The sequence below is a fragment of the Acipenser ruthenus genome, chromosome 5 (genome assembly GCF_902713425.1).
Source record: "Acipenser ruthenus chromosome 5, fAciRut3.2 maternal haplotype, whole genome shotgun sequence".
Lineage (NCBI taxonomy): Eukaryota > Metazoa > Chordata > Actinopteri > Acipenseriformes > Acipenseridae > Acipenser > Acipenser ruthenus.
The window spans coordinates 28,219,859-28,234,505 of NC_081193.1; the positions used below are offsets into that span (position 1 = coordinate 28,219,859).

The 14,647-nt window shown below is 36.4% G+C and overlaps 1 protein-coding gene across 1 annotated transcript in view; it reads left to right on the plus strand.

Annotated features, from left to right (window-relative positions):
- eys (eyes shut homolog) overlaps window positions 1–14,647 on the plus strand; it is a 458,209-nt gene that overhangs the window by 361,549 nt on the left and 82,013 nt on the right. The window lies entirely within an intron of this gene.

Below are 14,647 nucleotides of genomic sequence, written 5' to 3' on the forward strand. Positions count from 1 at the left end.
TGATCAGGACTTTCAGGACTAGCTCAGTTACTAAGATACATAAAGCCACCTGTGACTGAATGTAATATGTACAGCATGAGGATAAAGTTTAAGACCTAAAAGACAATAGCTATTACAAATACATAATCTTATATCTTATGATTTGAATGGTGATTATTAGACATAGCATATACTACATCATTCAGTATGTGAAAATGACATCTATCTGCAAATGATAATGGGCTAAAGTTCTTGGTACATATTTGAAAGCATGCACCATACAATGGCAAAAATCAAACCTGTACATTGGAGGGTTACATACTAACTTCATAAAGAAAGTGCAAATCTCTTACAAGTGAGAGCTAAAGAACTATCTCAGCAATTATGCATTTTGTACAGTATTTATATATTTATTTGTATTTGTAATTACTTTCAGTATATTGTAGAGTCCTAGCCTAATCCCCAGGTCAATTTTGTAGGCCAGACATATTGAAAATAGCTTTAAGAGAGACTTTAAATGTATATGTGTAACAATTTGTCAGGATGTCAATGAAAAGAAAAATTACAGGTACGTTATTTAAATAGTTGTAGCAACACGTGGGTACATATAACACTATTTTACGGACACTCACTACTTACTCTTTAATCTAAGTAAATCACCTCTGGATATTTGCAAGGCATTATATAAATGTATTTGTATGGGTTACGTACTGTTTACTGTCTTTTCTGAGCCGATGAAGAGATTGTGTCATGTTACTGTATCTCCTAATGTGCCAGTGAGGAGAAGTCTAGTCATAATTGTATTGTTAAATCTGTGCACCTGTTTTGATCCAGCTGGGTAACTGCAATGGCTCATCTAATGATTTTTTCAGCAATCTACTTAAAAATACATAAATCAGTAAGTATAGTATAAACCTTATAAATATAAGTATAAAATGTGCATTAGAAATCATATTTCTTTCAGTGAAATGTGTTATATACATAAGTGATCAGGACTTCTGAAAGTGACAACATATGTAGTCATAAATTCCCCAGTTGCTTCAGGTTTCTGGTTACCTGTCCAAATCTATACTGTACTGTATGTGCAGGTGTTTGTCCGAGATCTATAGATGTTTTGTGTTTGTAAAATACTTTAACATAGATTTTAATGGAACAATGTAAAAGTGCAATTTTTATAGTGCCACAGCAGGAACAATGTTTACTGTATATTTGTATAGCATTTAAAAGGCTAAACACATTTTGCTCAGGTGTGTAGATACTGTATAAATAATTTCAAGTTTCAGGGATTTTTTCTATCTTATAAATATCTTGTCACTATTAGGTGAGTCCTTATTTACACGCTACAGCAACATTCAAGAAGTGAGGATGGAGTCGGTAGAGGCACAGCAATTGTTATGCTATAAGGAGGCAGTGTGGCCCAGTGGTTAATATCCCACCTCAGCCACTGACTCATTGTATGACCCTGAGCAAGTCACTTAACCTCCTTGTGCTCAGTCTTTCGGTGAGACGTAATTGTAAGTGACTCTGCAGCTGATGCATAGTTCACACACCCTAGTCTCTATAAGTCGCCTTGGATAAAGGCGTCTGCTAAATAAACAAATAACCAAGGGAAATTACTCACCCTCTCCAACAAGATTGACCCCCCTGCTATTTGTGTCAGGACTTGTGAAGTCATCAAGACTTGAGGATTATCTAATATAACAACATACTATTGTGTGTTGTGATTCAGACACACAGGACAAGATTCTCAAAGCTTTTTACTGCCAGTCTGTATAACTTGATTTTTTCAGAAAGAAAAATGCACCCAGTAAAATTTCCAAAACCGAAATTAACTATTCAGACATTTAGGGGCCGATGTAAGGTACATTCAAAGCGATTTGCCGCTGCAAAACACCTATATTGTATGGGATGGAGCAGTGTCAGTTGTAATGTGGATGGCAGCCCTCCTCCTGTTCCTGCTGCATGCCTGTGCTGCGTTGCGAGTTTCGCTTTTGTTCGCCTCCTGACATCTTTTCATCACCTGGTTGACTTTCTCCACTATAGAGGACCATATGGCCTCTTTGGTAGCATAACTGATGTTGCCTGAGTGACCTCAGCCGTAAGGACTCTCAGCTCCTCGAAAACTTTTCTTTTCTTTTCTGTGCTCCAAGAGGACTTTGATGCCCTTCCTCTGACATATTTTTTTGTTTGCTTTGATTCGCGTGCTCCATAAATCTCATACAGCACCTACTGCTCTCTGTACTCCTAACTCACCTCACCTCTGGGCTGTAAGTGCGGCCGCTAAATAGCCCAATGCATAGGCGGCGCTCATTGCGACCCTCATTATCATGATTGTGGCTCTAACTGTCTGTGTTGAGTTATTTGCATTGCAGTTCAGAATGATTGCCTGACCGCTAGGCAATTTCGATTTTGCAGCTGCAGTTGTTTGCCCCGTGCCTATCCTTACATCAGTCCCTTAGTCTCAAGTTATGTTATGGTTTTTATGTGAAGAAAAGTTTGGGATTAGTTTTGCCTCACCACACTTCAGCACCCCCCTATTGGTTATGTGCTCCACGAGTACAGGTGGGCCTTTGCTTCCTGGGTTTCATCACTTGATCATATTCATTGCTTAGGTTTGGCGGGTGAAAATAAGTGATTGGTTTGACAGCATGAAGGGAGTTTGTCCCTTGATTTCTACCTGGTGAGATCTCATGGGCAACTATACAGTGCCTTGCGAAAGTATTCGGCCCCCTTGAACTTTGCGACCTTTTGCCACATTTCAGGCTTCAAACATAAAGATATGAAACTGTAATTTTTTGTGAAGAATCAACAACAAGTGGGACACAATCATGAAGTGGAACGAAATTTATTGGATATTTCAAACTTTTTTAACAAATAAAAAACTGAAAAATTGGGCGTGCAAAATTATTCAGCCCCTTTACTTTCAGTGCAGCAAACTCTCTCCAGAAGTTCAGTGAGGATCTCTGAATGATCCAATGTTGACCTAAATGACTAATGATGATAAATAGAATCCACCTGTGTGTAATCAAGTCTCCGTATAAATGCACCTGCACTGTGATAGTCTCAGAGGTCCGTTTAAAGCGCAGAGAGCATCATGAAGAACAAGGAACACACCAGGCAGGTCCGAGATACTGTTGTGGAGAAGTTTAAAGCCGGATTTGGATACAAAAAGATTTCCCAAGCTTTAAACATCCCAAGGAGCACTGTGCAAGCGATAATACTGAAATGGAAGGAGTATCAGACCACTGCAAATCTACCAAGACCTGGCCGTCCCTCTAAACTTTCAGCTCATACAAGGAGAAGACTGATCAGAGATGCAGCCAAGAGGCCCATGATCACTCTGGATGAACTGCAGAGATCTACAGCTGAGGTGGGAGACTCTGTCCATAGGACAACAATCAGTCGTATACTGCACAAATCTGGCCTTTATGGAAGAGTGGCAAGAAGAAAGCCATTTCTTAAAGATATCCATAAAAAGTGTCGTTTACAGTTTGCCACAAGCCACCTGGGAGACACACCAAACATGTGGAAGAAGGTGCTCTGGTCAGATGAAACCAAAATCGAACTTTTTGGCAACAATGCAAAACGTTATGTTTGGCGTAAAAGCAACACAGCTCATCACCCTGAACACACCATCCCCACTGTCAAACATGGTGGTGGCAGCATCATGGTTTGGGCCTGCTTTTCTTCAGCAGGGACAGGGAAGATGGTTAAAATTGATGGGAAGATGGATGGAGCCAAATACAGGACCATTCTGGAAGAAAACCTGATGGAGTCTGCAAAAGACCTGAGACTGGGACGGAGATTTGTCTTCCAACAAGACAATGATCCAAAACATAAAGCAAAATCTACAATGGAATGGTTCACAAATAAACATATCCAGGTGTTAGAATGGCCAAGTCAAAGTCCAGACCTGAATCCAATCGAGAATCTGTGGAAAGAACTGAAAACTGCTGTTCACAAATGCTCTCCATCCAACCTCACTGAGCTCGAGCTGTTTTGCAAGGAGGAATGGGCAAAAATTTCAGTCTCTCGATGTGCAAAACTGATAGAGACATACCCCAAGCGACTTACAGCTGTAATCGCAGCAAAAGGTGGCGCTACAAAGTATTAACTTAAGGGGGCTGAATAATTTTGCACGCCCAATTTTTCAGTTTTTTATTTGTTAAAAATGTTTGAAATATCCAATAAATTTCGTTCCACTTCATGATTGTGTCCCACTTGTTGTTGATTCTTCACAAAAAATTACAGTTTCATATCTTTATGTTTGAAGTCTGAAATGTGGCAAAAGGTCGCAAAGTTCAAGGGGGCCGAATACTTTCGCAAGGCACTGTAGGTCATTTTATAGGTAACTTTTAGGAACATTTTCAAACTGTTTCCTCCTGTGTTCTATAGCTTTTTTCATAGTGGTATATGATCTGCTGGCTTTCTACTCTGGTTCAGTGCTCACATTGATTTTAGATTGCAAAGCAGCATCAGGTGTGTGTTGGTATTCTGGTACTGCACTCAGTACCATCAGGTTATCCAACATAAAACCTTTAAAGAGCACAAAGCTAACAAAATACTCTTTAATATGTATTGTCACCATTTTGTATGTCCCACATTTGCAGATAGTTCAGTGCTACACTTACTTTGAACACCTTGAGGTCACAAGAAATCTTGCTCCCAAAAGCTGCACCTCCACTGTCGGTCAGTAACCAATTGCTGCTTTCACTCACGTGCAAAACAGATTCATAACCTGGAGAAAGATCTAGGGAAAGTAAGAAGAAATAAGCCCTCAGCCCTCAGCCATGCAAGAACTGGAAACTAAAATCATCTTACCTGTAGTTTTTTGAAAATGTGTATACATTTCAATACCTTATATAAGAATTCCCAAGACGATGATGAATAGGTTAAAATCATAAGCCTTGCAAGTTCTTGAACAGTATGATACAGTATGACTGGTGTGGTGTTTTGAAACCCCCTTCCTTTACCCAATAGCACTTTTCAGATTACATATTTAAAATCAACTATCAACATATTTTACAGCAAGCAGCCTGCCCCTATATGTGCTACACACTGTTTTCTGTTTTGTGTATTTCTTTTACATTGATCTTTGTGTAGACAGAGTTCAACATAGAGATAATTAATTCCAACCTTCCTATTTATCGGACAGGGCATAATCAATATTTTTGTGGTTGAAGCTCAAGTAGATATAGAGACCACTCAGCATTGCCCCATACACACACACACACACAGTCACAGACAAAAGTATTTGGGCAGTTAAAAAAAAAAAAAGAAAATCCACAAAGAAAGTGATTTCTATAATTTCTAATTCTTCTATTGAAAATAAATTAGAGATTCAGCTTTATAATAATAAAAAAAAAAATATTACAAATTATTCCTGTTCTCCTGTGTTTGTCAATAATAGCCCATTCAGAGTTTCTGCTATTTTTCTGGTAGTTTCTCCTTTTTCATTTAGTTGTATCACTGCCATTTTGAGATTGTTGCTGTACCCTTTAGTTTTAACCATTTGTGTTGCTTTTTTGAATCACAAATTTCCAATTGATTTTTGAGCACTTGATGATTATGTATTTATTTATTATCAGCAGGTGTTGGTTTTCAATCATGATAATTGTCAATAATTAGCAACAAATGGGTTTCATATGAAATATGTTGATTGCCCAAATACTTGTTATTTTTCATTTTATGCATGTTATGTAATAATGTGGTGTTTTATTATAAAGCTGAATCTGTACTTTAATTTATATATTTTAATAGAAATTATAGAAATCACTTTGTTTTTCCTTAAACTGGCCATATACATTAGTATGCGCCTGTATATGCATGTATGTGTGTGTGTGTGTGTGTGTGTATATATATATAGTGTGTTTGTGTGTATGTGTGTATATAATATATATATATATATATATATATATATATATATATATATATATATATATATATATATACATTATCAGATTCTGTTATGTGAATGCCCCAGGGGCATAGTGTTAAAATTGAGTCAAAAGTTGGAGGGTGCAATAACTCAAGGGCAAAAATCCAGGCATTTTTTAATTAAGAAAAAAATAAATGTAACAGGAAGTAGGGTCATGGAGTGCCTGTATGGTATGTGATCTAAATACAGCTACCTTTTAAACTAACACTGACCTCTTTTCACTTATTGAATTTAGTAATATCCATAAGGGGGTCAATAAATCAGTTCTGGGGAAACATCAGCCCAATTAGTGTGGCAATATTCCACTCTTTTTACATCATTAAAATTCCCTGTACACCTCCCTTGAAATACCACAAACACAAACTCATGAACTGTTAGTATCACATACTGCATCACATGTGTACCTCAATGAACCAATAAATTGTTGGAAAAAGGTTTGTGGAATATTATTTCACCTCTCATGCACTATTTGGTCTCTTTGTGTCTTAAAGTATCTGTACTAACTCATCCTAGTTTTTAATTAAAATGGGTAAATAAAAATATCATAATAATATTTTTCTGCTATAAATCCAGTGTGCAGGGGCATACTCATCTGCAGAATCAAACTCCTTGCCTAGCTGTTTTTATTCTATTCCTTTGTTTATATCTGTAGCATGACAATGACACAATTACTATATTCCACATTTGCCTTGCACTTTCTGAATGAATTGTCCATGTCCATTCAAATAAAAGTGTTTTGTTGCTTCAGGAGATGATTTTTTTTTTTAGCATTGTATCCCAATGACTCTGGTGTGAATGGAAGCTTTTTGTAAAATACACTGAAGCATCAAATAACTTTGCTATACAGCTAGGAAATGTACAGAGCTTCAAAGCTAATAAATCACAGCGATTTGATAAAAGTAAAAAAAAAAAAAAAAACATTGACATTTCAAGCTCTTGGTTATCTTGCAAGCAACAGTCAGCCACCACCACCCAGAAAAATGTTTGTACCGCTTCAAATATCAAACAAAAAATAACTGCAGGGCATCATCATTACATCATCAGAAAAAGTCTTCTAAAAACTATAAATAAATACATAAATAAAACAGCCAAAGAGGTTCACATTTTAAATTGCTGTCCAAACTATAGTTAAATATCAATAAAATCTATTGCTTTCTATCTTTATTTAAGCTTCATACAATGATTGCTCACATGAAGTATTTAAATATATACCTATGAATACCATTTTTATTTCTATAACAAAGTGTTAATGCTAAATCCCTCAATAACAGGGTTGTATTTTTGTATTTCTTTGTTGTGTGAATATACAATGCTTAAATATTGTATGCATAAATACAGATATCTTAGGAATATTTAAGAGCCTCTTTGTGATCTTGAAACTAATTTTACAGACTGTAGAGCAACCATAGTGCATCAGTTTTGAATTTAGACTTTTTCTATATTGAAAACATACAAGAAACACCTTTTGTATAAATGTAATATTTCCAACATGAGCTTGGGAGGTAAAAACCTTTAAATCGAGTTTAAAAAAAAGAAATAAAAAATCACACGGAACAAAGACCCATCAACCATAAAAAGCATTACCTTACTAACGTTGCAGAATGAAACGAGAGTTCCACCGTTTTATGCAAAAAAAAAATTGGTTAAATTAACTTTTCTCAATGAGGCCTGTTTTTTTTTTAATGTGGCTTTTGGATTGATCGTCAGCTCTATAGGATGACGTTATTTTGAGAAAATGATGAGATTTCAGCCTGATACCATTAATATGTATTGAATTGCTCCCTGTACTCTCAGTGATGTTGGGCCATATTTTCTATTCCTTTTTTAGCCTGACACTATTTTTTTTGTAGCAGCATCTTTATAGTGTGCTGTGATTCTTGAAATGTATTTTTTGTTTATGACTGTAAGTCGCCCTGGGTAAGGGTGTCTGCTAAGAAATAAATAATAGTAATAATAATAGTGCAACCTTTTATTTTCCGGTAATTCTTTTGTTTTCGCGCAACTCTTGTAAAGCCCGAGTGGTTTATCAATGTCGCTAGAACCCCAAGATGGTGTCTTACATGAATGGCCATCTTAGATTGATAAGCCAATTTTCTTCAAATAATTTAGCTGTAAGAAATGTTTCTGGGTATTAAGGAAAAATGATTTCCAAAGCTTTGTAGAGGATCCCAACCAGATGATGAAAAAAATGATGAACAAAAAAACATCCAAAATAAGAACAGCTGCAGTGCCTGTATCGCCAACATAGATAAGAAAGGCTTTCCAATTCCAGTACAATCAGTAGTGGCAAAAACTTGTTAAGAGGTACAGGTCCCTATTTATCAAAGCTTTACCACAGTGTTAAAAAAAGGTGAAACAATTCAAAAGTACAACAAAGCTGTTGCAAACTCTTCTGTGGGTAAGGGAGGAAAATCTACTGGGGACAGATCACCTCCTTACCATCAGGGTTCTGTTACTTTACAGCATTTGTTGATTAAAACTTAAAACATTTTATGCCACAGTATTTATTTAAATTGTTTAACAAATACATTTTAAGGACAGGTTAGTGTATTGTGTCCATAAGTTCAAAGAACAGGGACATGGGTCCTCATAAGAGACCTATTTGCTAAAATGAGGAGAATTTTATTAAAACTAGACGAACAAAAGACCACTTGAATTGTATAACCCAGTAAAAAGTGTTCCTGTCACTTGGTTAGTTGTTGTATTGCACAATACTGTATAGTACCAGTATCATGTTATGAAGAATACACAGCCTTAAAACATCTGACCACTGGTACATATAAAGCTATGGTTTTATGACAGCTACCTGTGAGTTTTTGATAGATTGTGGTGAGCCCACAAGGGTATTGACACATGCATAGTATTGAGCGAATGTCACAAGAACCTGTTGTGTGGCTCTCTTTTTATACATTATAAAGAAATAAAATACAATAAGCTGGAAAAACTGTCTGTCTCACCTTTTATTCCTGGTATTAGGTGCCCAAGACAATCTCAGAATATAAAAGATTTTGTTTCTTTTATAATCATTTAGAAATTATTTTGTACTAGATGTGACAGGCATGCTGCTGATCATATTGAAAGATCACATTAGTCGCAAACTGCATGAGACATGCTACAAGTACCATAGTACACTATTATTGTGCAATGAGAACTGAAACCCTATGAATTATAACCAGTATACACATACTCTGACTATATGATCTTAAAGAGTTTTTATACCTGTGAGCAGTAGGGAACTTGTGGGACTGTCAGGTTCCAGAAATGAAGTTCAAGTATTAAAAGTTCAAACAACAATTTGATTGAACAATATTTACAAGTATTAAAGTCAGTCGTCAGAGAGGTTTGTTAATTCAGGAACCACACAGAGCATGAGCTGGCTTCTTGAGTAAATCCACTAAGTCCTTTACAGGCCCCCTGGTTACAAGGAGTATCTATAGTCCTTCAGCCCCTGGTCTAAGAGACAAGCTAAAGTAATGTCCATACAACTGTGACTTTGGGAAACATGGCTAATGTTATTAGCTTTAAACAAAGTGGGTTTCTGTCATGAAAGAAATTGCTTACTGTGTGCTTGTATGGTACATCGTGTTTATATGACAAGTACTGCAATTCTGCGAATAATTACAATACAAGAGTATTCTGAAAGTTTTTCATTTATATATATATATATATATATATATATATATATATATATATATATATATACAATAATATATATATATATATATATATACAATAATATATATATATATATATATATATATATATATACAATAATATATATATATATATATATATATATATATATATATATATATATATATATATATATATATATATATTAAAATAGAGCACACTTCAAAACATTTGCAACAAACAATTTCAAGTTTAATATTCTGGAGAGACAATGGCACCCAGTCTAGCAGAAAGGAGTGTTTGAAAGTTTACACAGAATTTCTAGATATGTTTACTTAGCTATAGAGGAAATTAGGCAAGTACCTTGGGGAAGACAAATCAAGGTGAACATATTGGAGGGACTAAAGCTGTTGACCTTGAAGTATAGATTCCTGTCAATCATGCTAGCACATTATTTCCTCTAGTCAATGAAAAAACTTGCTATTTATGTGTGAAGGCAAACAAGGATAGCTTAGCAAAAATCATTGTCTGCATCTACAAATAAATAATAATAATTATAATAATAATATACACCAAACTGTACATAATAAATAAGACTGTAATTCCATCAAAGGTTTCTGGTGACATATAAATTGGAAATGATATAAATGTCTCTAGAAACCTGAGATGTAATTCCAGTACAGCCTTATGGTCTAGACCAGTGGCTCCCAACCTGTGAAAACTACTTGTGTTCACTGTTCTGTAAAAAAACAAACACGTAATCTGTCTGTCCCAGCCTTAACAAAGTAACAAACTGCATTGAATATTCTAACTGTTGGAATGACTAAATTAAAACAAACAAAAAAAACAAAAAAGAACCATTAAAACCACAGTTTTAGTACTTTTCAGTTTCAAGAATATAAAATATGTGCTACAGTGTTGCCAGAAATATCCCTATTTCCCTATTGCATATAGTAACAGAAGTTCATTTGAAATAAAAAGAGGCTATATTTGTTGCTTGACTTGTGAACTGTACCGTAGTGCGTGTGATCAATTTCAGCTCCATGTTATTACATGGGTTTAATATCTCACAAGACATTATGCCAAAAGGAAATTCTCTTAACGACAGGAAATAATGTGTACAGTCTGTTCTGATGCCGTCATATTTAACCAACATGCTATAAATCCTATTGACTGTACGCCACCAATCCCATTTAATTTACACATCACAACACACCAGAAGTGGTATATAAAATCCTGTTTTTAGTTTTAAAATGTAATTTTCTCCACTCGTGTAACACATATAGGGCTGTGCGTTCATGTACCTTTTTGTCTGTCTGTATTAAATATTATCACAAAGAAATGCAGAAATAAAGGAGATATATTACATTATACCTAAAAGCCCCGGGAGCAGTCACATTGACGGGCACACAAAAAATTATTGTATATTGATTATACAGAATGGTATTCTACTTTATTATTTTTATTTACCAGTCCGCAATGTGTTTAGCTGTAATTTGATTAGTCTGTACTCTCTGCCTGAGTGAATGACTGACAGTCTATTGTTTTTCAATCAGCCTTTTCAAAGGCTGGTGCCTGCTTGCCAGGTACGCTTTTTCGGTCCGTCAATTAGCATAGTAAAAAAAAAAAATACCAGAGACCGTGGAGTTTTACAATGCAACAAAATATGGAGTTGATGTTTTGGATCAGATGGCACAGAAGTATTTATTCTGTGAAAGCTGGCTCCCGCCGGTGGTCTGTTCAGGTGTTTTACAATGTATTGGACCTAGCAGCCATCAACTCCTGGGCACTTTACAAAGAATGCACGGAGAAGAATTTACCAAGAAGACAATATATTTTACAGTTAGCACAGGAACTTCGTAAGAAGCATTTGGAACAGAGGGAGACTGCCAAGCGTGTACCCACAGCTGAATCTGGCAACCCCTCTGAAAGCTGTAAGAGACACCAATGCCAGGTTGGCAAGTGCAATCAAAATAAAACTTTGGACAGCTGTGTCCTGTGCAGAAGGGCAGCGTGTGAAAAGTGCACTGCACGTGTGGAGAAGCGCATTATCTGTGTTGATTGTGAACAGCCTTTGACTCAAGGTAAAGGAATACCCTTTTGTCGAAAAAAAACAGAAAAAAAGAAAGCCTTATTTTATAACTTGTTGTGATGCTGTGCTTCTATAAAAAGTTTTCTTCTAAGTTTATAATAATAATAAACTTTATTTTGTATAGCGCCCTTAAAAGCAATCATCTCAGAGCGCTTCACATTTAATAGTACAGAAATAAAATAAAAAGATTATACATAAAAAAGCACAAGGAAATAAAACAATCATAAAAATCATAAAAACGCCTTTCTAAAAAAGTAAGTCTTTAAATTAGCTTTAAAAACACTCAAAGAAGCTGAGTCCCTGATCTCTAGTGGAACTGCTTTCCATAATTTGGGGGCATAACAACAGAAGGCCCTGTCGCCCATAGAGCGCAGGCGAACAGACGGGACACACAGCAGTCTGAGATCAGTAGAGCGGAGGTTGCGAGTGGGAGTGTAAAAAGATAAAAGATCTGACAGATAAGTCGGAGCTAGCCCATGAAGAGCCTTATATTTCAGCATTAAAATTTTAAAATCAATTCTGAACCTGAATTGATTTTAAAGGCAGCCAGTGCAAGGCCTCCAAGACAGGAGTGATGTGATCTCTTGAGCGGGACCGAGACAAAATTCTGGCTGCAGAGTTTTGGACAAATTGAATTTTAGTGAGGACGCTATTAGACACCCCAGCGAGCAGGGCTTTACAGTAATCGATCATGGAGAAAACAAAAGCATGAACCAGTTTTTCAGCTGCAGGTAGAGAAAGCATGGGACGCAGACTGGCAATATTTCTAAGGTGAAAAAAAGAAACCTTGACAGTATTCAGCACATGCATTTCAAAAGTTAACCCAGGATCGAAAATCACCCAAATTTTTCATCTTAGATCTGAACTCAAGCAATGTTCCATCAACAGACAGATTTAAAGCACTGGTTTTTCCTAGCTGGCGGGGAGTACCTAAAAGCATTACCTCAGTCTTGTCACAATTAAGATGTAAAAAATTTTGCGACATCCAATTTTTTATATCAGAGATACAGGCAGTTCGGGCAGAGGCAACGACATTGATGTCAGGTTTAGAATTAATATAGATTTGAGTGTCGTCTGCGTAAAAATGATAGCGTATGCCATGAGACCTTAAAATGTGGCCGAGAGGAAACATATAAATACTAAATAACAGGGGGCCGAGGATAGAGCCTTGCGGGACGCCAGAAGTTACTGGCCCAACCTAAGAACTAAACCCACCCAGGAAAATAAATTGTTGATGTCCTGTTAGATATGAGCTAAACCAGTTGAGGGCAGTGCCAGAGATGCCAAATAGACACTCTAATCTATCAAGTAGGATCTTGTGATTTACAGTGTCAAATGCCGCGCTAAGATCCAAGAGGATTAAAATTGATAATGCACCTGAGTCAGCAGCCATTAACAGATCATTAGTTACTTTGACCAGGGCAGTCTCAGTGCTATGAAGATGCCGAAAGCCAGATTGAAAGGGTTCAAAAAGATTATCAGCAGTGAGATGCCAGTTTAATTGCCTAGTGACAGCGCGTTCTAGTAGTTTGGCTAGAAAGGGCAAATTTGAAATGGGGCAAAAATTATTAAGATTATCCAAGGCCATGTGAGGTTTTTTAGGCACAGGCGTGACTGCAGCAGTTTTAAAAGCAACCGGGACCACACCAGAACTCAGGGACTCATTTATAATAATTAACACCAAGGGACAGAGCAGCTCAAAACAGGACTGAAAAAGAACAGAGGGGATAGGATCCAACAGACAACAGGTGGCTTTCATACGAAGGGCCAGATCTGTAGGAGAATTAAGAGTGAGAGGTGTAAAACAGGATAGAGAGGACCCCACAAAGCCAGACAGACCGAGAGACTGTGTAAGAGGAGTCTGAGAAGAAATACTAATATGTAGACGAATAATGTCAATCTTAGACTTAAAAAACTCTAAGAAACTATTGCATAGCTGATGTGAAGCCGGTAATGTGGAGGGGCAGTTAGGCTTTAACAATCTATCAATAGTAGAGAACAATTATCTGGGATTGTCTTGATTATTAGAAATAATATTTGAAAAATAGCTAGATCTGGCAGTTGCCAAAGCAGCCCTATATTCAACCAAAGATTCCAGGAGTGTAGATGGACAGTAAGACCAGAACCCCGCCATCTACGCTCAATTTTACGACAGCCAGCCTTGAGAGAGCGCAGCTCCATGGTGTACCATGGAGCACGGTGGGTGTAGGAGACGTACCTAGACTTGACTGGGGCCAGGGAGTCTAGGGTATTGGCTAAGGAGCTATTGAAAGACTGCACCTTCTCATCCCATGTGTTAGAAATAGGAGAAACAGAGAGAGAAGAAAGGACAGATTCACAGAACTTAACATGATCAACAGAGCGCCAGTTTCGAAAGTTGACTGTACGCTTTGGAATAGAAAAAGAGACAGTAAGTTCCAATTCAAATAAAATGGCCAGATGATCAGATATTCCTAAATCTAAGTTACTCATGAGAGAAGCCAGAGGACAGTTAGTGATAATTAAATCCAGTATGTGGCCTTTATTGTGAGTTGGAGCATGGACTGTCTGCTTAAGGCCAAAACAGTCCAAGACGGCTAAAAAATCCCCTGCTTATTTTATTTTTCTACATAGTTCAGTTGCTTTTGCGCATCTGATAATAAACCGATTTCTGTTCAGATGTTTATTTATTTATGTTTTTTTGTTTTGATTTGTAAAATAAATGTTCATTATATATATCTATCTATATATATATATATATATATATATATATATATATATATAATATATACTGCTTATCAGTATCATGTCCAATAATTTAAATATGAGAATTTGACATTTACCACAATAAAAAAAATATGGCTTACTGATTAATCGACTTTTGGAGGTGTGTAGCAGATGTTCGCAGGATGGTGGATGTCATGAAAAAAAACCTGGCAGCACTGACATTGGCAGCAATCAATATTTGATAACACATTTTCTCTGACTAGATATTCCAACTGGCATTCTTCTCCTCAACACACTCA